The sequence below is a fragment of the Lathamus discolor genome, chromosome 6 (assembly GCF_037157495.1).
Source record: "Lathamus discolor isolate bLatDis1 chromosome 6, bLatDis1.hap1, whole genome shotgun sequence".
Classification (NCBI taxonomy): Eukaryota; Metazoa; Chordata; class Aves; order Psittaciformes; family Psittacidae; genus Lathamus; species Lathamus discolor.
In genome coordinates this window covers 20,077,873-20,104,639 of record NC_088889.1, presented here as the reverse complement: position 1 = coordinate 20,104,639, position 26,767 = coordinate 20,077,873, and the positions used below count along the sequence as shown (strand labels likewise).

Here is a 26,767-nt window from a genome sequence, read left to right as displayed (position 1 = left end):
AAGGCATTTACTGATTTTTAACAGATATTTGGGCATGGCAGAATGGGCCCATGACCTAGCGGTTTTGTGTTTCAGGCTGTGCTTGGCTTAGGTCCACAGCGTGGTGGATCAAAATACTTGCAGAGGGAGAACAGTCTGAACTCTTACAGCGATCCATTAGGCTGAAACTTGTCAAAAAATCTTGCTATGAGACTATTTGGAACGGTAAGTTTGCATCTCCAGAGCAGAGCCTGTTTTGCTGATAACGTGGATTACAGACTGTGCTGCAGTCATCTACCGCTTAGAAGTTATGAGTCTGCAGTAGGGAACAGTCTGAAAAACCCAGACATATACGTCAGGGATTTCCCCAGTAATAGGGTTACTCATCAAAACAGTACAAAGGAACCAACCTGAATAACTTCTTCTTATCAGGAAAAAAGTGATAAAGAAATAGTGAGCATGCATAGGTGAAAAATTGTGGCTTCATCAAAGCTGCTCTTTCCAGTTTCTGGGGGACCTAGATTTCGTCAGTCCTCTGCCTGTACTCTTTAACCACAGCTTCCACCTCTGAAGAGCTAAGGGAGGTAGACATCCAGTGTCTTACACCTGAACAAGTCATCATTCATCTACAGTGCAAAGGCAGAGATAGAGGTCTTCTTACAGAAGACCATATAGTCTGCAAACAGATTTTCTTCAGCGGTACAGGATGGTCATATTGAGTCTACATCCTGGCACCAGCCCCAGAAGGCACAAGCCAAAGCACTGACATTAATAAATAGAAGATGTTAGAGCTGTGGTTATTCCTGTAGACCACATCAAGTACAGAAGGCAAACATAAAGACCCTAAAGTCCCTGGATCTTCAGCCTAACTTGTTCACAAACTCCTTTGGTCAGGAAGGACTGTTTTCCAGAAGTACGCTGCAGCATCACTTGCTCAAGCATTTTACATTTTCTGATGTTGCTTTTTGAGCTCTGTCAGGGGTAGGTCACAGGACTGGGCAGATTGTCCTCACTCAACAGCAGGATCCTGCACAGGCACCAAGTCAGCAAATTGGCTATTGGACTGGGGGGAAACTGGCTCTACTGGAATGTCTTGCTGAAAATCTCCCTGACTTCAAAGCTCACATCTGTCTCGTGAGGTGGGGGCCGGTTTCTAACTTTAGTTGACCCAAATTACTTCCAGCCTTCCTCTGCAGCATGTAGCAACACTGAATCTTTGTATTGCGCCTTTGATCATTGCATCTCCGAAATAAACTGGCCTGCGTGTCTCTGCAAAGAAAGCTTTAAAGGCAGAGGCATTTAGACGAAGAACATGGGTGATTCAGCTGTCCTTAATGCAATTATTCTCTGATTTGGAGTGGCAGCAGGGTGACCTGAGAACAAAACTGGCTTTATCTGTAAGGTACTGAATTTTTGTGCACTTCTATCACACCTAAGACTAGCTCCTCACCTAAGGGAATGAGTCATGCTCTGGTTTTCCTTCTGGTCTTATAGGTAGCATAAACAAGCTTTCCCAAAATCTTAGTTAAGAAAAAAACTATGCAAAGACCTATAGCCTGCCTCAGCCCCTGATGAACCTTCAGCTTCATCAGGGATGGGAAACTGGGCCGTTCTTCCTTGGTATCCTAAATCTTTCCATTTTCTCCTTGTCTCATTCCCACAACAAAAAGTCACACTCTTCAAATGCCAAATTAACATGAAGTCACATATGAAAAAGATGCTTAGAATTAGAGAATTTGTCAGGATTTTAATGACATGTTTTTCTCCCAGATTGATTTCTAGTGTATACTGCAGTTGTATTCCTGCTGGGTGGGGTGAACGTAGCTCTTCTCCCTCAGTACTGAGATGATTTTTGGTCACTGTCTCTACTCACAACTCCACTGACTTAAGATGCAATGGTAGGAAAATAACTAAAATTCTCAGGAAGATTTGGGGCTTTGCTTCAGTTATTTCAAAATAAAAAGAAGCTCAAGCAAAAAAATACAGCATCCCAGAAAAGGGTAAAGCCAATTTTAACAACCACAAATCAGCAGAATATAACAAAAGTCAGGTTTTTTGCCTATTCATAGTTGTGACCCTTCTAAAAAGTGAGAAAAGGGAACAGAGGGTTTTTTTGTTTAAAAAAAAAAAACAAAAAAACCCAAAAAACTCCTAACCAGCAGGATATTATGTACCTGCTATTAAACTCCATCTGGCACTATCCCTGCAGGCAAGTAACAAGCCAAGACAGCCTTTTTTTTTTTGTAGGGGGGGGAAAGACTGATTTTAGCAACAGCTGTAGAAGCAAAATTTGTTTTAACTGTTTCTGCACATCTTCACATCGTGCACGTGCAATTTTTAAAACTATTTTAAAACAGGGTGATAAATGTGTTAAATAAGTCACTCTCAGTGTCCAGCACAGAGATAAGGGGCTGTTTATAACTCCAACTGCAGAACTTTGGCTTTTGAGATCAACTGGTAACTGCTTACATGGCAGGTCCCCAGTGCTTGCCCAGAAGGCAAATGTTACAGTCAGAGAAAATACATAAATCTGATTGCTCTCATGTTTAGCCTTTCTCCAGCACACCAATTCTTCTATATATGGCAACCCTGGAGCTCTGGTACACAGACACCACAGAGCAGCACATGATGAGTTGGAGAAGCAGTCCAAAAAAGTTAAAAGCATTAGACAAGGAGGCAAACTGGATGGTTTTGCAAGAATAAGCTGAAAGAAAGTAGATGACATTTCTGCCAAAGAGGACTTGGGTCCTGCAGCTGCTCACAGAAGTGACACACAGTGACACTGTTTAACTCAAAAAGGAGGGATCTGCAAGAGAGAGAAACCCAAGAGACTCATGAAAAACAACATCAGCATTGCTCCAGCACTGTCTAGGCCAGGACAAAACTGAAGGCAAGAGCTACATAATGGGTGCATATTGGGGTAGGCACAGCCGCCTTGACATCCACCAGGGAAAATATTCTGGCCTATGAACATGATGGAGGAGTTGGCAGAGTGTGTAAAAGTGTTAAATAGGTCAGTCTCTGTGTCCAGCACAGAGATGAGGCTGTTCATAACTCCAACTGCAGAACTTTAGAGCCCAGAGCTGCATTTCAGCAGCATCTACTCTCCTGCATAAGTACTTTTACATGCATTTGGGACTGCTCCCATCTCTAGGTTGTACTAAAGCCTCAAGACTGTTGCTGAGACCTGTAAAGAGAATTATAAAACAAGGTCTCTGTTTTCTCTTCCCTTGCACCTCCCAGAAGCAGTATTTCAAACCAGAGCCCCATGTCCAGGTCTGGCCATGAAGAATCCATTACTCAAGGCTTTGGAAAGCTCTAAGACTTCATTGTAGCTGATACCAGTTCATAGTAGTCCAGAAGTGCATCAGCCCATCTGCGGACTGCACTGTACCTGCTTGCGATTCAAGATGAAATTCTTCATTAGGGTTTAAATACCTCTCTGACAGCACAGGAATTAGGTAAACCACTACATAGCTCCTCTGTGGGCCAGGTGTACCCAGAGGAAGGAGGGAGTCTGGGAAGCATGTTACACCAAAACTCTGAAAGCAACATGGTGGCTGGTCCAGAAATATCTTGGTTTATGAATAAATGGGAGTTATCAGAGAGTGCTGGTAAAATACTTCACAGAAACTGCAAAGTTCCAGCTGAAATCAGCTTGTGAGACATGTTTCAGAGAAGCAGGAGACCAAAGGATATGGTGACAAAGTAGGAACAAAGAATTAGATCAATAAATCCTCTCATTGCATGCAGCCCTGCTTAGCATAAAAATACTATCAAAAAAATAAAAGTAAGGCCTGTGGGTGGTGAATGCTGTTCTTGGTCTTCACATTACTGCTGTTCCTCTGCCCTTTTGTTCCTGCTTTTGGGCACAGCAAGAGAAGTGTGGAAACAAATCAAAAATCAGTCGAACACAGGAGGAGCATAATCTCAGACAGCAGCTAACAGGAAGCAGAACATATGTTTACTGTCATCTTCCCCCCTGCATTTGAAAAGCCACCTCACTTCCAAGGGGGAGAAAAATCCTTTTGCAAGTCTCTTGGAAGAGAGGAAAGCATCTCATCCTCTGGGTGCTGGCTCAGCTCTCAGCGGTGGTTTGTTTTCCTTCATCTGTGCCACCTTCCCCAGCATGCTGATGGAGCCTGGGATTAACTCAGCTCTTTACTCGAGTTTAATGCTGTGTCCACAATCATCTTGCAGAAGTCTTTTCTCTCCCATGGCAGAAAGCATCACATTTTGCACGTGTGTCTGTGGGTTGTTGTTTCAGATTGATGGCTCATAGTGCTGCCACTTGCAGAAATGTCCCTTTCACAATCCACAGGACAGCTCAGTCCCCTGCCTGAGGGGCCAAGAGTTAATCAGAGGGATGGAGTGCACCAGGCTGGTGTGACGATGAAGGGCAACACAGAGCCCTGAACCCAGACCATGCAAATCAGACCACAGCTTGAAAGTACAAACCAACCTGTACATTGCTGCCAGTGCAGAGAGAGGGAAACAAAAGGAAAAATAATAAGGAAAAGTGATTAATTTAACTTCTGCCATTCTTATTTAAAGATGGCTATATAATCTCTTAATTCTGCAATCAAACCTTGTCAACCACCTTCAATTTAACCCATGGTGGAGGCTTCTCTTATCGAGATGCAGTTTGTGCGTCTAGTTCCTTTGCACAAAAATAGGCAAGTATTAAATCAATTAAATAAAAAAAGATCAGGCTTGTAGTGTTGCATATTAAGATGAGGAACACCCTGTTCACTGTCACACACCAGTCATGTTGGAGAAGAATTAACTCCCATGAATGAGAGGAGCCAACCTGCCCCAAATGTAGCCCATCTTAGTTTTCTCTTGGCTGCTCCCAACAGGATGAAAGTTTCACTTTTCAGATAAGTACCTTTTACTTTGTTCCTGGATATTGTTGGTGCCAGGACAGTCCCACCTAGCAGCTCCACAGCACCGCCACAGTCATGCCTGTCTGAGATCAGAGCAGGAAGTACCGGGAGTATTCAGCATTATCAAGATAAAACAAACATTCACACCTGGAAATTTACCTCCAGTGGTGGTTTCAGCTGGGATCTGAGCAACAAGGTTATCTGGTCATCCTTTTGCTGTTGCAGGAAGATTTCACGGCACAACTTCCTCACAAAGGTTTTGTTCTATAGGCTGAGACTGGACAGGTATTTTCTCAGAGAGAGCAAGAATATAAAATTTGAAAAAAAAAAAAAAAAAAAAAAAAAAGCCTTGAGCTAACAAATTAATGAGAATTTATGAGACAGAGAAAAAACAACTTAATGAGTTGTCAAGGGACATTCTGTTTTGCAAAACATTCCTGGCCACACGCTAACCATGACATGTCACAACCAACACATTTGCTTGTTATGAATGTTTGACCTCAGTTGCTCACCAGGAAGAGGCAAGGTACTCTCATTAGGACCGTCAAAAAAACCACAAGCTTGATAATTAATGTAACTCACCAAAAGAGACGATGAGAGAATAGTGTACACTGATATTTATATATTTCTGAAGTGCCCTCCTTCATTTCATTATTTGTATTATTTCTATTCTCACCAGAAAAAAACCCTATTTTATTGATCCTTTCAGAGAGGTGAAGCATGCCTGACTTCCTACCACTAAATCTGCAGCCGTATGTGCTTCCTTTCCCCTCAAAAAGCCAGTGGACCGACCCACAGCTCTACCCTTGGCTTAATTTGTAGTCTTCATATTTCTGGGTTTTCTTACTCAGCCCTTGACCTCTCCTTAATTTGGACCTTGAAAATTAAGTTGGCAGCCACAGAATGTTTGATGGCTTTTTACTCCTACACAAGCAGTTTGAAAGTTTATCTTCTTTTTTTCAGTGCAAGGCAGGGAAGCTACTAGGAAAAAAGCCTTTTACATTCTTGGTATAGTTACTAAAAATCATGGAGCCTTATTCCTATTACATGTAGGAATAAAGAATGGAATATATGACAGACAAGAGATGAACAGGAGTAAAAAAACAGTAACCAACTGGGATGAAATAGAAACTATTAGTGATAAGTGGGTATATGATATGCTCTGTTGCATTCATAGATACTGTCAAGAGCAGAACTAAACATATACCATATGTGTATGTATGTTACGTACCATCATAATTCTCACTAAACAGGTTAATAATTTGTTTTCTGCTTCTCCCTGCTTTTCTCCTTCATCCTCAGGAACGAATCAGCCAGTAGCAAAGCCGTCTGCACAAACTCACCTGTGTGATAAGTTACCATTAATGTGGTTTTTCCACTTGCTCCTGCATTCCCCACCACCAGTCCCAATCCCCATCCTACCACATGCACTTTAAGTCTGCGCTGCATCAGTGGAAGTTTCCTTCTAAAAAAGGAGCCAACATGCCCCAATGACCCTTTGAAGTCATCTGAGTTTTACACACAGGAAGTTTTCAACATGGGGATTTTCTAATGCAGGCATGTCCTGGACAGCATTCCAGAGGGAGCAGATGCAGCTCCTACAAAAGGGATAAGGATAGATTTTAAGTACTGGTATGAAGGCAGATTGTCTCCTCATCTGTTATAGCACTATAAATATTAATCTTACATTAATTTAACAACCATTTGTCCTGTTCTTGCTCTGCAGTAGCAGCTTCTACCATTGATGACAAAAGCACTAAAGGTTTCTGAAGTTCATATTACGGAGACAGAGCAGGATTTCCCAGGCTTGAGGTTTCCCGATTAACACTGATCCCTTACACCTTGGCTGTCTCAGAGAACCCTGTTCTGGACTTGAGAACCAAAGCATTCAGGACTTGTATGATCCACTGAGCTCCAGCACTCTCTAAGACACAGGCAGGTAGATTACAGACAATAGCTTTAGCAACACTCAAGGGGACAATGAGGGTGATTTCTCCTGCCTGTTTTCTTTCCCAAGATGTCCACCTTTTTTTTTTTTCCCCTTTTTTTTTTTTTTTTTTTTCTTTTTCTTTTAGTAAATTGTATTTTTTATACCCTTGGGGTTGGAGGAAAAACATGTCCCTTACCTGTGGAGAATTTCATGTTGGACTTCAAGATACCATTTTCCTATGACAGGTAAGGCAATGAGAAACTGTTACTGTTACTATCCCCAGTAGGAAACCACTATCACCTTTATCTAATACCTTCTGCATCATCATGGGCACTTACAACATAGACTGAGCATCAGGCTTTCCTGAGTTCAAAGCCGATCTTGCTGTCTCTCTGGCCCCGTCTTCATCTTCTTTCTCCAGTGTGACCTGAAATTAATGAGAATGGTTAATATTCTGGTCCCGATGAAGGTATCCCTCACCCCTAGCCAACACAGCTGTCTCCTAGCATTGTAGGGTGATACATCCAGAATCAATCTTCCATCTTAGTGTCCAAACCACTGAAACAAACATAAAAAGGTAAGAGTCAAGAAACTGGATAAAAAAGACTTCACCCTGTATTGGTCAAGAAATCTTTAATGCTTCGTGTCGTGCTTTAGAAAATCACTTTAGCCTAAGACTCACTTAGTGATTACAATCCCATTTCAGCCCCAGATACCCAAGTGAAGCTCTGATGGAAAGTTTAGAAAGGGCTTTTTAGCCACAGACAGGGAGATCAATCTGTTCAGTCTCCAAAGGGACAGAGTAGGAGGCAACTTGATTACACTGTCTTCACATGGGTAAGATAACGGGCACTTAAAAGGCATTCATAATCTAGGAGAGAGGCTTAACAAAATGCTTGTGGCTAGAAGCTGAGTCCAGACCAGTTCCAATTAGAAATGAGTCACTTAAAAAAAAAAAAAAAAATAGGTTTCTTTCTTTTCCTATTTTTTTTTTTCTTTTTTAAGCCACTTATTTAAATGGTTGTGACCACTGGGACAATCTATTTGGAAAGGATAGCCCCTCCTAGCAATGACACTACAGTGTTATTTTGGTCCACATCTACCTGGGCTTTAATAGTTTGTCCCTTGAACCACTACCAAAACAATGTTTGAAATGAAGAGACCACCCAAAACCATCAATCCATTAGCTGTTTTACCATGCTAGTACCTTATCACAGCTGCTTCTTGTCTGCTGTCATCCTTTTATGTGTACTTTTGATCTGGAACAGAAGCTGCCTTGCATAGAAGAACAATACATTTACAGACATCTGTACAGCCTTTTGTAACACTCTCCTGTGCCCACTATCCAACAGGCAGGAAAAGCAAAAGTGGTTTGATAAGAAGCACGCACAATGGACAGACTATATTTCTCTCAATTTATACACATTCATTCCCACTGTGTGAAATAGCAAACACTGCTGGCCTCCACCATACCAGCGTCCATCATTTCTCAATATATGGAGAGATGCTACCAGCAGTTACAGGTCTATAAATACTCTAGATGATCCAGAAGTGGTTCAATAGGAACCAACAGGGCTGCATGGCTGTTTCTCCTGGCACATTTGTACCAAGCTTCTGCATACTGAAAAGAGAATAATGCTCTGAGCTCCCCCCAGAATGAAGTGTCTCGACACAAGATATATGTGATACAAGTGGTTCCCTTTCTGCTAGGGTTTCAAAGAAAACAGTTTGCTCACTGACTAGCATCAGATCCTATTAGCAATTCTGGACCACAATGTTGTGTGATTTATTTATCAAAGCTGATGTTTTCAAAGGAGTTTAAAGGAAATGTGGTCATCTGAAAGGGGAGGGAGAGAGACACAGAGAGGTGCAGCGCAAAAAGCTCTCATCTAGAACACCTTTTTCAAAAATTTGAATTTCCATTAAGGATTTCTTTAGGAAGTCACCAAAAGTTTTTATTGAAACAGTTACACACTTCTCTGTGTTTGGAGCATCAAACACACAGGCACAGAAGGCTTTGCATGCACATGCAAACCCCTGTGGGCAATGCAGAAGACTTTATCCATGGTTTTAACCTGACAGCCTTTTCTTGCTTGCTCCTCTGTCTTTTCAGGAGAAAGCATATACCTAAGTGAGGAAAAAAATACTTTAAATATCACACTGTAGCCTGGAAAAGACAAAGCACAATTTTCCATCCCAGCTATTTACTAACTGGTACATGAGTTGCAAACACGTTTACACAGGAGCTGGTGGAGAAGAGCAACATTCTACATCAGCCACCAGCAGCAGGCAGGGTGGACCTGCCTGCTCTGCCCATGCTGATTGGCATGTGGTCCTTGCACTGAAGCCCCATTTCTCTTCTCAGCAGCACTGAACTTCAATATAACCGCAGCTGCTAAAATTAGCATGGGATAAAGTCTACTGTACTCTGAGGAATTTGCTGCCATCTGTAGTCCAGGCAAAGCTTTGTTCAATCCATGGCAGGAACATTACTGCTTTTAACTGAATCCCTCCACCAACCCTTAGAAGTGTGGGCCCAAGACAGTACAAGAAAAACATCGAGATGCCATGAGATGAAAGGTCCAGCTGGGCATGCAACAGTCAGCCTGCCAGGTGTGTGTGGTCACTGGGGGAGTCATCCCAAGGGTTTCCTGTTGCTAAGGATCCAGTCCCGGAGGGTCAATCATAAACCTTCACAGGAACCACGCTGTAGTTAAAAAGAGGGGCAAACACGGCTTGGGGCAATACCTTTCTTGCTGCTCATGTTTCTTATGTGTCTGTAAGCTATAGGAATTCAAAGCTGGGACAGAAATCTGCAAAGTCTGTGTGAAGCTGAAAAAAGCCATGACAGTCTGAACAGAGACCTCTGGAGAGGCACAGCTCTTTAGCATACTTTAGCACATCTGCAGATAAGACATTTCCTTTGTCAAGCTGCAGCTGCTTGCCTGCCTTTTCTCTCCAATAAGTTAACTAGGAAAAGGGAGCTCAGCCCACTGAGCCCTGCTCAGTCAAGCTCATGAGGGCGGAGAAGGGCTGGGGTTTGGAGGGCAGAGGGAGTAAGCCACAGGGTACAGCTCAGGCACAACACATAAATAAATGACCGGCAGAATGTTCAGGAGACCAAAGACCTCTTCGCCTCCAATGGCATGTGGCCCCACTACTTAATTTATAAGAGAAGGAACATAGTTCAAAACAAGCTAAGGCTCCTATTTCCACAGCCCCACTATCCTGAAGCAATTTCCTCCCTTCCCTCCCAACCCACCACCTTTATTAAAACTAACCACAAAGCTTCCAACGGGGAAAAAAAGTGCTTTCACTGCAAATCGATGAAGTGTAGAGCCAGGTTTTTCCCCAAAGAAAACAGTTTCTGCTTTTCAGCCTTCCCCAATTACGTTGGTATAACACATTTCTCACTGTGACAGGTGCTCTGGGTTTAATGTAACCTAAATAAAGTCTGCAGGTAGATGTAGCCCTCCAGTGGTGAAAATAAAGACACACAGCTATGCATTTTTAATCTGCGTGCATAGGAGGAAGAATTATCATAAGAGGCAACAACTGCTTCTTCTCTCTGTTAACTGCATTTGGGGGTGCCTATGCACAGAAGACATTAAATCCAGCCCTGGCTCCAAGTGGGCACATGGGCACTGCCCCTCAAAGACCGTGGCTCGAGGAAAGACAGAAGTAAGTACAAAGCTGAGCCACATGAAGCTTTCAGAGCAAGCCTTCACCATTTGCAACCACGTCTGACCTGGCAGAGATTCCTTCTGCCAAGGAGCCCTTCAAACCAGATGTGGGGTGTGCCATACCCTGGCAGTCAGGGCACCCTGCCATCTTAACTCAAGCTCAAATCTGCCTGCTCAGTCTCTTGGTATACAGGTAATTCCCAAACCACCAAGCTCAGGCTGGACACCACCTTTGGGCTACTTCATGCACAGTCCTACCCCTAGGAGACATCACTGCCATTTCACCATAACTGCAGTCAATCCCCCATCACCTTTGCTTTGAACAAAGTCAATACTGGTGCTCAGACAACAGACCTGGGAGATCTTGGTCATCCAGGGGCATTTCCACCACCTTATGGACTAATTCTTACCTGTAGAGTGTAGGGATTAACTGCTGCTACTTCAGGTCCTTCAAGAAAGGAAAGGTAGGAGAGGGGCAGGATATGACCCCAGGAAAGACAACTTCATTCACACCTCGTGGCTCTGTCCACCACTGTTTTACTTGAAGTTGAGCACCTTGGCAGAGCCTGGGTCACACTCCTGTCCACCTCTTGCCAGTAGGACAAGAAGGGTGTCTCTTGTGAGTCAGTTCGAGCAGCTCCTTGCATTTTGTTATGCTCACATCAGACCTTTACAGAGTTCAGCAACCAGCACACACAGTACTGCTTCTGAAGAGAAGCAGAGGAGAAGGTTTACACCAAACTAGCAAGATTTGGACACTCTCTGCGTCCAAATGCTAAGGAAAAAAGTCCAAAAGATGTTACAAAACGGGCACAGAGGGATTTTTGTCTCGGGGCTGCCTGTCCGTGCGAAACGCGGACCTTCAAGCCCCGACCCAGCCAGCACCCGTCACTGCACCCATACCCGACCTCAAGCCGACAGCTCTGCCGGCCTAGTTTTACACACAGCCCTGTAACAGCAACTTTCAACAGTTCTTCAGTGTAGCAGTGCCATCTTCAGGTAGAACGCCGGGCTCGCACTACTCTGCTGGGAGGGACTGCGAAAACGAGGCAGGCGGCGGGGCGGACTCGAGTCCCCAGTTAGCTGCAGCTTGACCTCACTTCTCAGGTGATCCCCAGCCTTAAGAACTGCAAATGCCGTTATTTTAGCCTCGTGACAACTCTCCCTCCCAACACGTACAACACTGATTTTTTTTATCCCAAGTGGAATGAGAGCAGAGACCTTCCAAGCTGGTCCATCAGCCCCTGGTCACCACTTAACTCAGACTCGTGTCCCAGGTCACAAATTACCAGGTAAAGCAATCACATGTGAAGAGTAACTACTTGGTAGCAAGTGCAGGACTCCTGTGAGCTGAAATCTTCCACCTCTTCCAGCCCAGATTTTTGTCCTGACTCAGGTACTCACACAAAAGCCTTTCCATTCTGCATCCCGTGTCTGAGCAACAACCAGAGATGGGCTTTGGCTCTAGCTCTTCTCCAGAGCAGACATGTCTTCACCGCAGCTATCCACATTTGGACCTGTTCCTCCAAAGGGTACCAAGATGACCATCAGCCTTAGACACAAATTTTTGCAGAGAAATAGTTATTTACAATAATAGTGAAAGCAAAGGGCCCGTCTCATTGAGGTCATTAGTAACAGCACTCTGATTCCATGATACAAAAGCTGTATATGTGGGGGGATATCACTCTCTAGACCTGGCCATACAGGGCTTGAATTAGTACATGCTACTGCAATGCAGGATGTTTAAATCCTTGTGGCACCGTCATGATGAGAGCAATCACACAGTCCCACCCTGTGGCTCCATGCACCTACCAAATTCCACGGTTTCCCTGGATGACACATCCTCAAGCAGCACTGCAGAGCTTTGGGAGAAACCATGTCTGCCTAGGGCACAGCGCCTTCGGGAATGCTGTCAGGGTATGTGACTGATGATCACAACTGCATATGGGTTCATGCTGTAAAACTCCCATGCCCTCCCCTAGCATGCCAGTGAGGGCTGCAGGCACTGGGAACTCACACTGGAGGGCATCATAGGGGATGGTCTCAGCACAGCTGAAATGTCTGCATGGTCCTGAACCCCAAAGGATAGTATGGAAAAGCAATATTACCTCCCCACTATGAACAGGAGATTGTGGCACCTTACAGGGAGAAAGACCTTTTGCCTTGCCAGCCGTCCTTCCTCTTCCCTGACAGCAGATGTTACACACAGCCCTCCTTGCTGCAAATTGACAACAATTTCCACTAAGCAGTTTGTTTCAGGAAAAGCTGCCTTCCACTGGTAAGAGCTACAATTTGGCACTATTCAGCCCAGCTGGGGATAATTCACCATCAGCGACACATCAGCCTGAAGGCAGCAAGGCAGTGCAGACTGTCCTGCTGTGCTAGGAAAGCCAGGAGGTTGCAATGCTCTGCAGCACACTTCAGCCAGAAGCTCAAAGCGTTGCCTAGTTTGGCAATCAGCGCTGCTTATCTTAGGGCTTGAATTAATTAAGCCTTGAAATGCAAGGGGTGTGGGTGCAGTGGCAAATTAAAGCTTTCAGTTGGATTCCCTGGGTCCTGTGCCAGTTGTACTATGATTCTGGGCTGGTAGTGCTGAGGCAGGGCAGTCCAGCAGCTGCTTCAATTAAACTGGCTGCAAATGGCCATACAGAACAAAAAAAGAAAATACAGCTGAAAGCAGAGCAGGCCCATGGTGGTCTGGCCATGGTGCTTTCCTCAGCTCCTTTAGCAGCAGAAGAATTGGCATAAAGCACCCCACCTTCAGTCTGCAGCAGAATTTGCCTTGTGACCAGGAGGATTCCCACAGCTTTGAAAACATCCATGGTGGAAAAGTATTTGCATGGGTTGCACAACATCATGCAGGTGTGCTGGGAAGTAGGAAGCTGCTACACTGCTTTTTACTTCCACGCTAAATCAGTTGTCTCCACAACTGGACCAAGCCTAAGGCTCAGCATCTCTTGCCAGTGTGGTGTATCCTCAGAGGCAGCATCTAGGAGGAATTTTGGTCATATGAATACATCTGTCTGTGCCAGGGATATGCCACCCCAGAGGCCTTTGGCTATTCACATATAACATGGGGAGCAAAAAAGCCAAACCTGTGGACATGCAGCCTACCTCTTTTAAGAAGCCTGTTCCTCATGGATGTACCTATGCCAAACTCTAGAGTATTGCTTTTTGGTTAAAGAGAGGTGTGGTTCAGAGATACATAAAGGCCTCTGTCTGATAAATAACATCTCAGGATTTGGGTGGTGGCTGCTTAATCCTAGTAACACCAGATTCAAACAAGGTGTGTAGAGGACTGATGATTGGTGGTTTCAGAGCTGTCCTCAGGTTGACAACATGCAGCTCTTCTCTCGTAATTCAATGCCACTGGAGGAGGTGACTGATTTAATGCTGTGCCTACAGAAGCTGGTTGCAATGCTCAGTCTTTAAAAACACTGGTACCCAGATGGTACTCAAGCCCTGGCTGGAGGTGGTGCTGAAGCAGCTGGCCGTGGAAGATGTTTCCCTGTGGCTGCTTCAAGAAAGTTCATCCTTTTGTGAATATTAATCATTTTCAGTATCACTTAAATGTGTTCAGGGTTTCACTTCATTTTTTTTTCAGGGACACAAATCCTAAAGGAAAGCACTGAGGGTGAAGAAGGTGATCTTTCCATTTTCCTCAGGATTTTTAGTAAAAATTCCCATTTTCCTGAAATCCTATAGCTCCTGTTTTACCTTTGACCCTTCTTCGGCATCTCTGTACAGCATCATTAGAAAAATGGTTCCTTGCAGATTTTAAAATAAAATAGACAAAGAAAAGAGTCTTGCAAGTCCACAGGCAAGCTGGGATGTGAACAATGGCATCAGGGCAGGACAAGTGAATGCCAGGGTCTGCACAGCATCCAGAGGACTTGCCCCAGCTCTGCACATCAGATATGTCAGTTAGGTTCAGCTTCACCCCTGGGATGCAGGTCCCTCAAAGAAGCTCGGGATGGGTGGTGTTAGAAACCTGTCTTTAGTAACATTACATGGTAACTTGTAAACCAATATACCATACATTCAGTGACAGTCTGTCTGGTTCAATACAAATAGATCTTTATTAATACCATGCACATCATACGTATATTTAAAATACATATACATTTTTCTACTATTCACTTTAGAAAACAATTTCATAAAAACCTTCAATCAGGTCCCAAGTAACTTTAAACATTAAAAAGCATTTTTTTATTATAGAACCAGTAGGTATTATTCCAATTCAGTGGTGTATAATCACCATGTATTTAACATAATGCAGGCTCATGCATTTCAGTAGAAATAGGTATTCCCTTTTCTGCTTTGTTAATCCTGTCAAATATACGATGATATACTTGACAACACCTGCCACAGTTGATATATGCAATTGTAATCCCCTGCTGAGAGCGTGCTGTACAGATGGCCTTTAAAAGCTGGAGACAACTTTTTTACAACTTTCTGGGTTTCCATGAGGTTACCTGGAGTTGTGGGTAACCCAGAACCCAGCTACAACAGAAACCAGAAAAACAGAATCTCATGAACAGCAAAGAGGAAAGCAATCTAAAAGAGAAGAGAAGACGGAATTGCCACGTCCCCTCTGTGTTCATGGCAAACTGAGGTCAGGGTCATGTTTCCCAAGGTCCTGCTGAGTACCAAACCGGATCTGTATAGAGTGCACAGAATTATCAGCTACAGACAGTTTGCAGATTTACAGAACATATACAAAGGCTCATATGAGGATGGGACTTTAAGGCACGATAGTCCATACACTCAACACATTCATTGAAAACAAAAGTTCAATTTACAGTGCAATATAAACGTAGTCAAGAACTCAAGTGGCAGCTCAATGATCACTTTCACCGATAATTAGGATAATTAGGCAATTGAGGAGTGAGTACTTCTGCAGTGCACAGCAGCCTTGGCCCTGTACACACTCGTACATGCTGAGCGTCAAGCACATGAGCAGCCTCTCTGGCTTTAGGGAGAGGATCTGTGCAAAGAAACTTAGATGATAACTGAAGTGTTTACAGGATCAGGGCCCTAATAGGTTGGGGTGACCGCACCGGGCTGTACAGGCAGAGATGCCTCCTTGCTGAGCCTGGCTGCCTCCCAGCATGTGCCCTCCTCTGGCCTTCAGCCACAGCTTCTGCGGCCCCAGAAGGTGACCCCATGCATGCACCCAGACCATGCCTCCAACAGAGCCACCACAGACCCTTATGCTTTCAGGATCAGGCTCAGCATTTACAGCCAGTTAGGGATAAAGCAGCACAAAGAAAACTTAATTCATTAAAACACTAATTACAGTCAAGTGTGCCGCTATTCCAAGACAAAAATGAATTGTCCTAAGCCAGTCATTTTCAAAATGATCAGCTGTCATTGCCAAGTCTGTCCTTGTCACCCATCTCATGTATAGTCTCTCTGATGAATATACTATCTATCTCCAAGGCAACTGAGTCAAAGGGAAGGAAGGACTTTCTTTACATCCAGTGCAAACATAGCCCATATGTGGGAGTTCCTAATGCAGTCATAATAGAATATATATATATCACTGAAAGTTGACCACCTACAGAGAGATTCACACATCAGAAGCCAGAAGAGCTGAATTGTAGCTACAAACCCGAAAAAGAAAAATCACTGTATGTAGCTGTATTTAAATGCTGATAATCAGTATCTTGGTAACTAAATGTTAAAATCAGTATATAATTCAAAAAAGTGTCAAATTAAATATTTTGGGAGTTACTTGCAATGTTATTGCACTTTTGTACTTCTCTATCACCCATAAACTGTGGGTTTTAAGCACTAAAGTAGATTATTTCAGAACCACTTTTCAACAGCACAAATCACTGTGGAAAGCAGAAGGAAGTAAAAACTTGAGCAACCTTAAAATATTTAAAATTGTGGCCTTTGATTCAACTTCATATCAAAAAGTCAACCATAAAACCCGATACGTTTTCTAGAAAGAAACAGCTCCTAGAGTAAGTAAGAGTAAAAAAAGAATAATTTAAAAAATCAGACAATTTTTTTCTCAAGAAAACAACACATGAGAAAAATATGAGTCAAGTCAAATACTGTCTTCTTTCACAGGTAGCCCAGAGAGTGTTGTTATCTGATCCTGTCTGTTACATCTGTTCAGATGTCATAACGCCTTACCTAGAAGCTTTCTATGGACAAGAAAGTATCTGCCTCTCCCAGCAGGCAAAGAAGTTGCTCTTCAATGATCAGTCTGACAGGGGCAATGGGTTTTTTCAGGTGAGGTCAAAGGCTTTAATCCTACTGAGCTTTTTCATTCCATTGAAACATGATTAATTTTATGTAAAAAGTTTTGTTTATTCAGGCCAGAACCATCCTATGAATATAATAAAGTAGGTCAGGGAGAGAGAAAAAAAAATCAGCATTCTAGCATTTCATGTAGCTGCTAGATCATTATGAACTCAAGCAAAAATGGACACAAAGAAAAAAAATGTGCATAAATCAGATCATTTCAGAGTGGAAAATTACATAGTTTAAAAAATCAGAAGACAGGAGTAATTTTCCTTTACTACCTTGTGGTCTTCTAAGGTCCCTACCCCTGCCCCTAAGTCTGCAGGAGGCATGCAAGCGGGCACCTGAGGCCAGAGAGCTCCCTGGGGGATAATGGCACCTCTCACAACAGCCCTCATACCAGCTTAAACACTCACATGATTTCAGGCTTGTGCAAGCCCGGAGACAGCAGAAATATAACCACACATAGCCAAGCAGCTCTGACACCGAATTACACTGACCAAGGGTTTGAAGACACCCTTTTGTAAGAGACAAGTAAATATGACTTGTCTCAAAATAAAAACAAAACCCTGAACATTCATCATGACTAATAGCACCTCCCAAACAGCACTGCCCTGTTTTTCCAGCCTTCCCACAATATCTGTGCTGTTTACGTTCTCCAGTTTGCAGGTTGTCCTTGTTTTGAATTAGACTGTTGCCCTTTTTGTTTTGTTTTGTTTAAACAAATATCTGAATTTCACTGTTTCCTTCTCTCTCCTAAACCTGTACTGGCTTCTGACTACTGATGTCGGAATTAACTTTGCTCTTTGCACCTCTTGCTTTTGCCTCTCTTCTCCTGCACTAATGCGTGCCTGAGATATGCAATGATAGGTGCAGCATACACGACTAGGGTTGCAGGAGGAATCCTACATGAAACACATCCCTGGCAAGCAATGGTATTTGTTCATACTGTATAATGCTTCAGAAATAGCATGAGCCACATCTGCATGAGCAAAGCCTTTCAAAATAAAATATAAGGTTCTTAGATACATATCTGCCTCCAGCTGCGTGTGCACTATTATTTACTTTGCTTTAAAGCGGTGATAGCCAGCGAGGCAAAGCCAACAGACCTGTAGGACTTTGACAGGCTTTGGATCAGCTGATATATTTGTTCAGCAATTCTGGGATGCAAGTCACTCTCAGGTGAGCTGCAGGTGTACTGGTAACAGCTAGTTTACAGGCTCATTAATCACATTTCACCAGGTTATAGTGCAATCTTTGCTTTTGACCCCATTGCTGGAGCATCATCTTTTCCCTTATATTACTCTTTGGTATTTTCATGACATAGCTTTGGCAGCTATAAAACTTTCCACTTGTAATCATCAATTTGCTGAACATCTCCCATGTCATAGCTTGTGAAATTATATATTAACATGTTCTAAGGTTAATTCCCAGATTGAAATTAGACATTTCACTTAACCTGAAACACTATTACTAGTGTTGAGCAGTTTCATCAGGAGAACCTCTGAGGTTTTACTAGCATCTGTCGGATACATTCATTCTCTATCTATGAGAGTTATCATTGTGTTTCTGCCTCTTATGTTCCACATAAAAAGAAATAACTGTCTATTCCCTAGCACCAATATGAACCTCTGGCCAAACAGCAAATTAGCATGCAAAGAAGTATCAGGGAAACAGCTAGGGAAAGAATCAAATGAAGTTGAGGAAACACTGATGATGGGCTGAAGAAACAATCTTTCCTATGAGTCATTCTGGTTTGTATTAAAATAGCAAAGTAGATACCAGAGTAGATACCAGCTAAGAGATAATATAAGTAAAAGGTGAATGCAATTATTAAAAAAAAAGAAATAAACCCATAACCTTGCAAATCTCAGTACAGAGTGTCGTGTAAGTAGTGAGTTAAGTCTCCGAAAATCTTAAGCAAAAGGCTGTTTCCTTTGGCACTGACTCCTTCATGGTCAAAGCATTTATCAAAGAAACCTTCTATCTATACCTTTGTAGTAAATAACTTACATTTTGCTCCTCACTGTTAGACTACTCCACTGCTTTGGGGGCTCCCCTTCCACTGGGGATGGCATAATTTAACTGCAAAGTTAATTTGAACATCTACACACAGATAACTTAAACGCAGCTTTGTTTCTATGAAACACATTGCACGCAGTCTCTGTGGATAAGGACCTCCGTATTGCACCAGCTCTGTGTGTGTGTCAAGGTACTTCATAACCAGGGGCTTAACAGTGGGGACTGCAGAGCATTATTCAAAGTACCTTCCACTCAGCTCTGAACACATCTGCCTCTGATTACATGTGTATCTGCAATTAGTGCCTCATCTTAACATCTCAATAAGCAGTTCAAGCATTCAGAAACAAACATCAGTGGGTCTAACAGCTGCTTTAATTCATTTTATAAATAAGCAATTGAGAATTTTGCTCCAAGTGGCTGTTCGTGTAGCCCATTCCGTAAACGGCGTTCTCTGCAGAGTAAGGCACGATGCGATATGAATGCAGCTTTTCATAATAGAGCGACTGGGAACAGCACTCCTGTACCATAAACTTCAGCCGTTTTCGTGCGTCAGAGTAAGCTGTCCTACAACACGAAGCCTCCTTAAAGTATTCATAGCTCTCCCTCTCTGTCTCTAGGTGAATCTTCCTCAACAGATTGTTAATTAATACAGACCTACGGAGGTAGGCTTCAGGGTCATCCAGGAATCGGAGTTTCTGGAGAGAAAGTTTTAAAATGCAAGTCCGGTCCTCGGGCAGTATCACGTGCTGGGGAGTAAAGAGCAAGCAAATGGATCTTTAGGATTGAGAAATGAAAAAGGGGGAGGATGGGGTCTGGAATGAGAGAGAGATACTCACTTCTGGACAATACTCATGGTAATCTTGATGTAAATGTTCTTCTTCTGCATATTTTCTCTTAAAGTAGGCTACTTTCGACGTCGTTAATGTCTTTGGTAGGCCCCGATCAGATCAGCTCTGCACAAAACAAGAAGAAAAAGAGCTTGGTAATGTTTGCTGCCATGGTGGCTGTAACATCATGGTCTAGGGTGTATGGGGAAAGGAGAGGTCCAGAGGTGGGCTGCAGACAGGATGACACTCAGTTTTGACATGCAGCCCTCAACCCACTGGAAAAATAGAGAGGCTGGCAAATGCAAAGGCACTTCTGAGCCACCACCCTGAGGCTTGCCAGCACAGCAAGCCCTGCTTTGCAGTGACAACCACAGTGCTGGCACACACTGCCACTGCTGGGCAGGGTCTCCAGGTTCTACAACCGAGTGGGCTACCCCCGGCCAGCCTCAGCCTCGCAGAGAAATGCCCAAGCCAGGAAGACCTCCATGCGCTGCAGGAGGGGCCTGGATGGGGCCACACGTCTGCAGAGCATGCTGAGGTTTGTGTGGGGCAAGGGGTGGGTTTTAATTTCTACGCACCACACACAGAGCTCAACGTCTTCCCTAGAAAACCAATACAGAGAGTATTCACTAGATGGTAGTGTCGTCCCAGAGAAGCAGGAGAGCCTTAGTCTCGGTGGGAGGGTGATGGAGCTGATTTGTTCTCTTGGTTGCATCAGTTTTTCAGGGCACAGAGGACAGAAGCCCAGCCTTTGAGCTAAGAGAAGGAACTACTGGGCTTTTTTCCTGTGATGAGAGCCCAGTGGAGATCTGCTCTGAGCTTGCTCACCTCTGTGGAATGGTGACCAATGCAGGTGCATCATCACCTCCCAAACCCTCTTTTGTAAGAAAATTCTGTTGTTTGCTTTTAAATGTACTACGGCTTTGTTTGATTGTTTTGTTGTTGGTTTTGTTTTGTTGTGGGTTTTTTTTTTTCGTTTACTATGCTGATGTTTAAAGTCACTCCTTAGAATAACTCAAAGGCCCTATGGGATATGCTTTCTTCCCCAAATTGAGATCTCCTTAGGGGCCATTTGAAACTTAGGTTTTCTGAGGAAATAAAAGACTTGTTTCTGGACTGTTTCTCTGCCATAATAGAAAAGCAAAAAGGTATTGCATAGCCGAAACACAGACCTCATGTCCCTGGAAGGATCCTGCCATGGAGCATGGGGCTCCATGAGTCTTACCAGCAGGTGGAAGTGAAAAGTTACCCACACAGCTATTTCAGGGACTGGTGGCATCTCTCCTTCACTGGTAGGAAGGAGTAATGTGCTGTCCCTTCTTTTCTGTACATCAAAAGCTCTTAAGAAGGGACTGAGGAAGAAATTTCTTCGTAGGAGAATCTTCTATTTTCTCCCTGAATTTCAAGTCTGTGAGGATGGAGGTTTCCCGTAAAGGATGTTACAAATCTGGGCAGAAAACTCTTGACTGGTGGTTTAACGCCTTATTTGGAGCCAAGACACCCAGCCCTGCTCTGGAACCCAGCCCAACATGGATTGCCTGAAACAGCAGCTTTTCTCCAGGAGGGGGACCATTGCTCTTGTAGTGGGATAATGCTACATTTCAGCCGACCTGGATCATAGCACACACCAGAGGTGCTCTCTACACAGATCTCAGCTCTCAAGGATACAGGTACAGCTGAACATTTTCTCCACTCTGTTAGCACTGAATTGCTGCAAACACTGGGTTAAATTCATAGGCAGCAACCTTCACTGCTTGCAAGTTTTATTCTAGTACTTGAATTTCACCAGAGCCTGGACATCCTGGACATTTAATTACTCTGATATTAGGTTCTCCTATGTGAAAATCTGACTGCTGTGTTATCTGAGAGCAATCACAAATGCATTTATCCTCCCAGCACCATGGCACAGGAGAACATTACAGTTTTCTTCACACTACTCTGCAGAAGACAAAGGTACAGAAGATGAAGTGACATTCCTGCAGCCACCCAGGCTGTCAAGGTTACGAAAGGAGCCAAACCCAGTGTACAGGTTGATGAGCCAACCATGAGCCCATCCTTCCCCTGCAAACCAAGCCTCTAAATGCTAAAGTTTGCTCCCTAGTGGTTTTCAGTAAAAAGGCTGGAAGTACAGACCCAGCACTGCGTGCGTGCAAGCAGAAAATCAGCCCGAGTGCAGGGGCAAGACAGACAACCACAGCGTGCAGAGCATCACAGCTCTGTGATGCTGTCCCTCAGCTCTGCCGGCTCTATGCAAACCTTTCCTTTGCTGCTCTTGGACACTGGAATTCCTCCCAGAAATGGAGGGTGATAGTGGGACTTTCAGCATCCCCTGAGCACGGGTGGTCCTGAAGACACCAACAAAGAGCAGGGAGCCAGGACAACACAAAGAGTCACTAGAGCGCTGACACCCTAATTCTCGGAGGAGGGGCTGTGTTGGAGCACATGCCACAGGCTGGGAACTGATGCTGGCTGGCAGAAGCAGATGGTAAGAACAGTATTTTGCAGAGGGGCACACATGAACACTCTGGCAGTGGGTTCATCGAACATCCAACTGGCACCCCTTTTTCCCATCAGCACCAGCCTGGGACATACCCCTCAGGAGCAAAGTGGTTGGCTCTATTTAAATTCCTAAAGACTTACACCAGACAAAGTGGCAAAGTTAAAACAAGCCCACATAACCCAGTTTAGTAGCAAGGAAGGGAAACAACCAGCAAATGAGGACCAAGAGAATCTCTGGACTAGAAAGCTGGTTTTAAACATGTGCCTGCTTGTAAGTAAAAGGCTACACTCTAAGAGCAAACTAGCCACAAACTGCTCGCCACCAAGATTGCTGTCAGCAAATTCCAGCAATTCCAAATCTGCAGGGCTTGGGGCACCCACTTCCCCAGCCCAGCAGCTCCTACAGGTCGTCACAGGCGGTTCCACCTCCTCTCTCTGGTAGGGAAGGGGTGCTGCCTGCATGTCTATAACAGGATGAGAAAGTGACCCGAAGGCAAACAAGTCCCATCACAGGGCTGCTACACAGAAGCTCAAGGTCTGTTCTTGTGCTCGATGTAGCTGCCATCCTACCACCTCATTCTCACTGTCATCCTTTGTGGCTGCTGGTGATGTCTACACATCTGTCTGCATGTGCAGGGGAATGATAGCTTGAGCTGTGTGCCCTTGCACTGTGCCCTCGACACCATCACTGATGTTAAAGTATACAAGGGGCATCACTCCCTGCAGGAGGCTTGCAAGGAACAAGTATTTTTCTAACAGTTATCTTCAAAGTCAGAGCAGACTGGCTCTGTGCATGCCTAATTGCTGCTCGGCTGGGGTTACAGACATACAAGGCTGTAGTAATGCTGCAGTGAATCAGACCCTTAGTGTTTTGTTTAAATATAAACATATTGAATCAGTGCTTTTTGTGTAGAAGGCTATTCTCACAAGCCAAGTGTTTTGACAGTTACAGCAAGGTGGTATGAGTCACCGCCTCTGCCTCAGTCAAGCTCAGAGACAGATACATCTTAATCACATTACATTCTTTCAGCACTACACCATAAGTCAAGGCACAGGGCCAAATATCCCCATAGGGACTAACCAGTGTAGCACTGAGTCCAGAGTGTGCAGTTTGTCCTTCCAGCCTGGATGTACCTCTCAAAAGCACATTCAGCATCCCGTCAGCGTTCTGCTGTGAGCCCTCTGCCAGTCACCAAGGACTCAGTAAAACTAGCGAAGGCAGGTAGCACTGCCAGGGCTCAGGAGCCACAGGGCAGGCGCTGCCTGCTCATGCTGGCCAGTGTTTACACCCGCCAGTGTGAGCCTGCTCTGAATTCACAGCACATCGAAGGACAGCGGCTGTAGCTGCCATTAACACTAATTGAAGTTAGAAACATAAATCCCATGCACGGCAGTGAGGGAATAGATATCTCTGTTTCAAGCCTGCATCTCTCAAATGCAGCTTCATGAGGTTTTAATTGTACTTTCAGTAGAGTAAAATATCCCTGCTCCTATTTATTTCTACAGGAATAATTACAGTACTGTATGCATGGTACCCACAGAGTTATCAGGCATGTTTGGACAGAGGGTTATCTTATCTAAATTGGACTGTAAATAGATTTATAACATGGCAACTTCACAGTTGAACTGCAAATTGCAAGAAGTACTCTTCATCTGGCCCCTGTGCTCCTGCATCACCCCAGTGACAGGAGCCCCTCTTTGGCACAAATTAGTGCCAGGTGATTTCCACAGGGCTGTAAGATAGCTCAGACAGGAGGCAAGACAGAATTTAACAAATGATTGAACAGCCAAGGAAAAAAACAAACACAAAGCTCGTGCTATTCCATCTCAAGCAACAGAGATGGATCTGGAAGCCCCAGGTCTGCACAGCAGCTCTGCCCCAGAGCTCATGCATGAGACCCTGGGAATGTTCCCATACTTGCCTCTCGTCAGGAAGAAAATCATCCCTGCCTGCTCGGTGCTGCAGTGAAAGGGGTTGTACGAGCTGGTACTATTGGCTTGTTGATGCAGACGTCTGCAGGGGGTAAGCACAGACCTGCCAACACTGCGCGCGGAAGGTGGTGAGTCAAATGTGCTGGTGCCCTGCAGGGTTTCGTATCGCAGTGTAAAGGAGAATAATCAATATGCAAGCTAAAGCTGGCTCAGATAGAAACCATTTCTGAACACCTCTTGCATGCACAAATAGAGAACCTTAGGCTTCTAAGCACACAGAAATTGTCATTTGTTATCAGCAGGAGACGTGACTTTGGCATGGCAGGACTTATCATCATGTCCTTGCTACTGCTGTCAAACTGCAGTGATAAATTCCCCTATCTCTAACCTTAGCAGCACTTGCAATTAGGAGGTGCTCAGCCGAAACCTTCCTCTAATTTCATATGCTATGCTGCTGCATTTCCCTTCTTCTGGAGCAGGAAAAGCAGCTGGTCCCACTGTGGGATTCCCAGTTGATAATGCAAAGCTACCAGACCACAGGCAGGTGAACATGTGGATCGAAAACACATGCCAGCCCCAGGAATTCACACAGACTGCCAATCGATTTCAGTCCTTCCAGAGTATCGAGTCTTATTCCTCGCTCAGGCAGAGAAAGCCCCCTTTAATTGACTCACAGCTGCGCTGTTGTCTGCTGGCTGGAGCTGCTGGCTTTGCACTTTAGAAGCGCCTTTCTTTTAGTCTACTAATTGCTTTGCAGATATCTCTAACTGCAGATTCTCCCTGGGCACACATGTGTGTAAGGCACAAGCATCTGAATAGCTCTCATGAGTGCACAAAGACATGAGACTTAACGAATGACTGTTCCTGTCTTGCTCCCTGTAGTCCTGCTGCTTTTATCGATAGAATAAAACCGTATTTCCAGCTTTGCCCCCTTTCCACACTGATCCAAGTAATACCCCTCACTGATGGCAAGCCTGACCAGCTGAAGTCTGCAAACTTGTTAGCTATCTGAGGATGAGAAGTCTATCTGCAAAGGGATAATCTCAGCAGTTCTGGTGAGATTTCCTCCTCACACAGGCTCAGCAAGCATTTTTGGCAACACAGCTCTGCTGAGTGGTTACCTGTCATGGTGGATCAAGGAGAAACACACATGGTTCAGGTGGCAAAGTCAGAACATACTCAGCAAGTAGCTGGACCACAAGAGATGAAAGTGCTATTTCAGCAGTCCCGCAGGGGGAAAATAGGAGTTCTAATGTCACATCCAATTCTCTAACTTTGACCTTGCTTCCTGGACTCTATTTCAAACATCAGAAAAGTGAAATAAACCATTAAGAAAAATCATTTCAGTCTCTCAGAGCTATAAGCGTAATCCTCTCAGAGTAAATGCTGCAAAAATACAGCTTGCTCCTCTAAATATCCGGAAGTTTCCTGAGCTACAGCATGATTACTGCCCTCAACACTACCTCTTAAAGTGGCACATTATGTCTCCATAACTCTTTTCAGCCTCGGAGGAAGGCTAAAGGGCTTCTATTAAAACCACACCATTATTTTGAGTAGTAGCATTAATTTTCTATCATACACACCGCACTGCCTGTAGAGTAATACAGGTCTGGGGAAAGTCAGATTGCTGTTTTCATTGAACAGAATTATTGCAGCATGCATGTTTCAGTGTTTGCCTTATGTATGGCACTGTTTCTAGGCTGCAAGCAGATGCATCAGCGTCTGGCTGATGCATTCCCTTCTTGGGGGAGCGGGCACGCTGTAGTAAGAATATTTCCCACTCCGGGGGAAAAACAATCACAGATATTCACATGCATGCCCAAACTCTGCACTTCTACATGTGTGCGCAGAGGCACTCACACTTTTTGTGGACATGAATGTAAATAAGCAGGTCTAAAACCTGCAAGACGGAAAGAAAAAGAGAGCACATACGTTGCATCTCACAGCTATAAGACAACTATATTTAGATAGTTGCCTCATCCTAGAGGTTGATACTTCATTAACAGGCAAAGAAAGAGTAGCTGTGGTTACTTTTCAGAGTTCAGCTTTGACTGTAGAAAGATGACTGATTAAAATGACCTTCTGTAGAGCATGCCAGAGTCCGGCAGAGCAGTAGGCACCTCTGCCCACAGCCAGCAGCGCTGCAGGACAGGCAGCGAGCCTCCCCCTCAGCTCTTTGCCCTCTTCCACAATGCAGCAAAGGCGAGAGCTCACAAATACAAAACTTACTCTGCACCAACAGCCACCTGCTAAAGCCGTTTGGGCAGATCCCACCTGCAAAGCCCCGCGGACAACCCCACGGCTGCTGTCCCTGGCGCAGCAACGGCAGCTCAACGGCACTCACCCAGCGAGCCCCGGCTCCAGAGAGGGGCTGCTCCCCGTCCGGCTCTCGCTGCCGGGAGCGCTGCTGCTCCTGGAGGAGGTGGTGGCGGTGGAGGAGGTGGTGGCGGCGGTGGTGGCGGTGGCAGCTCCTGCGGGTCCCTGCAGCTCGCGGAGGTGGGTGCCCAGATGTGCCCCGCGCGGATTGGTCCAGCGGGAGCAGATGTTGCGCGGTTGCTAGGAGAGTTGCTGGGAGCGTTGCTAGGAGACCGTGACGCTCTCTCCATCACTGGCGCGACTCGAGGCGGCGGGGAGGGAGGAAAGAAGGGAGGGGGAGGTCCCTCCAGCTGGCCGCGCCGCGCCGGGCGACCCGGAGGATAGAGCAGATGCCGCGGCTTAGGAGCTAGAAAGGCGGTGAGGGGCTGCCTGGGG

The 26,767-nt window shown here is 44.7% G+C and overlaps 2 long non-coding RNA genes across 2 annotated transcripts; both read right to left on the bottom strand.

Moving 5' to 3' along the window:
- Nucleotides 1-4,861: 4,861 nt before the first annotated feature.
- Nucleotides 4,862-7,202, bottom strand: LOC136017188 (uncharacterized). Its single transcript, XR_010613858.1, has 5 exons — nucleotides 7,134-7,202; nucleotides 6,992-7,031; nucleotides 6,288-6,463; nucleotides 6,097-6,208; nucleotides 4,862-4,948 (listed from the first exon to the last, which is right to left on the bottom strand). It is a non-coding gene; the product is annotated as an uncharacterized LOC136017188 (long non-coding RNA).
- A 7,371-nt stretch (nucleotides 7,203-14,573) lies between these two features.
- LOC136017187 (uncharacterized) lies at nucleotides 14,574-26,495 on the bottom strand. Its single transcript, XR_010613857.1, has 3 exons — nucleotides 26,361-26,495; nucleotides 19,595-19,711; nucleotides 14,574-19,504 (listed from the first exon to the last, which is right to left on the bottom strand). It is a non-coding gene; the product is annotated as an uncharacterized LOC136017187 (long non-coding RNA).
- Between the last annotated feature and the right edge of the window lie 272 nt (nucleotides 26,496-26,767).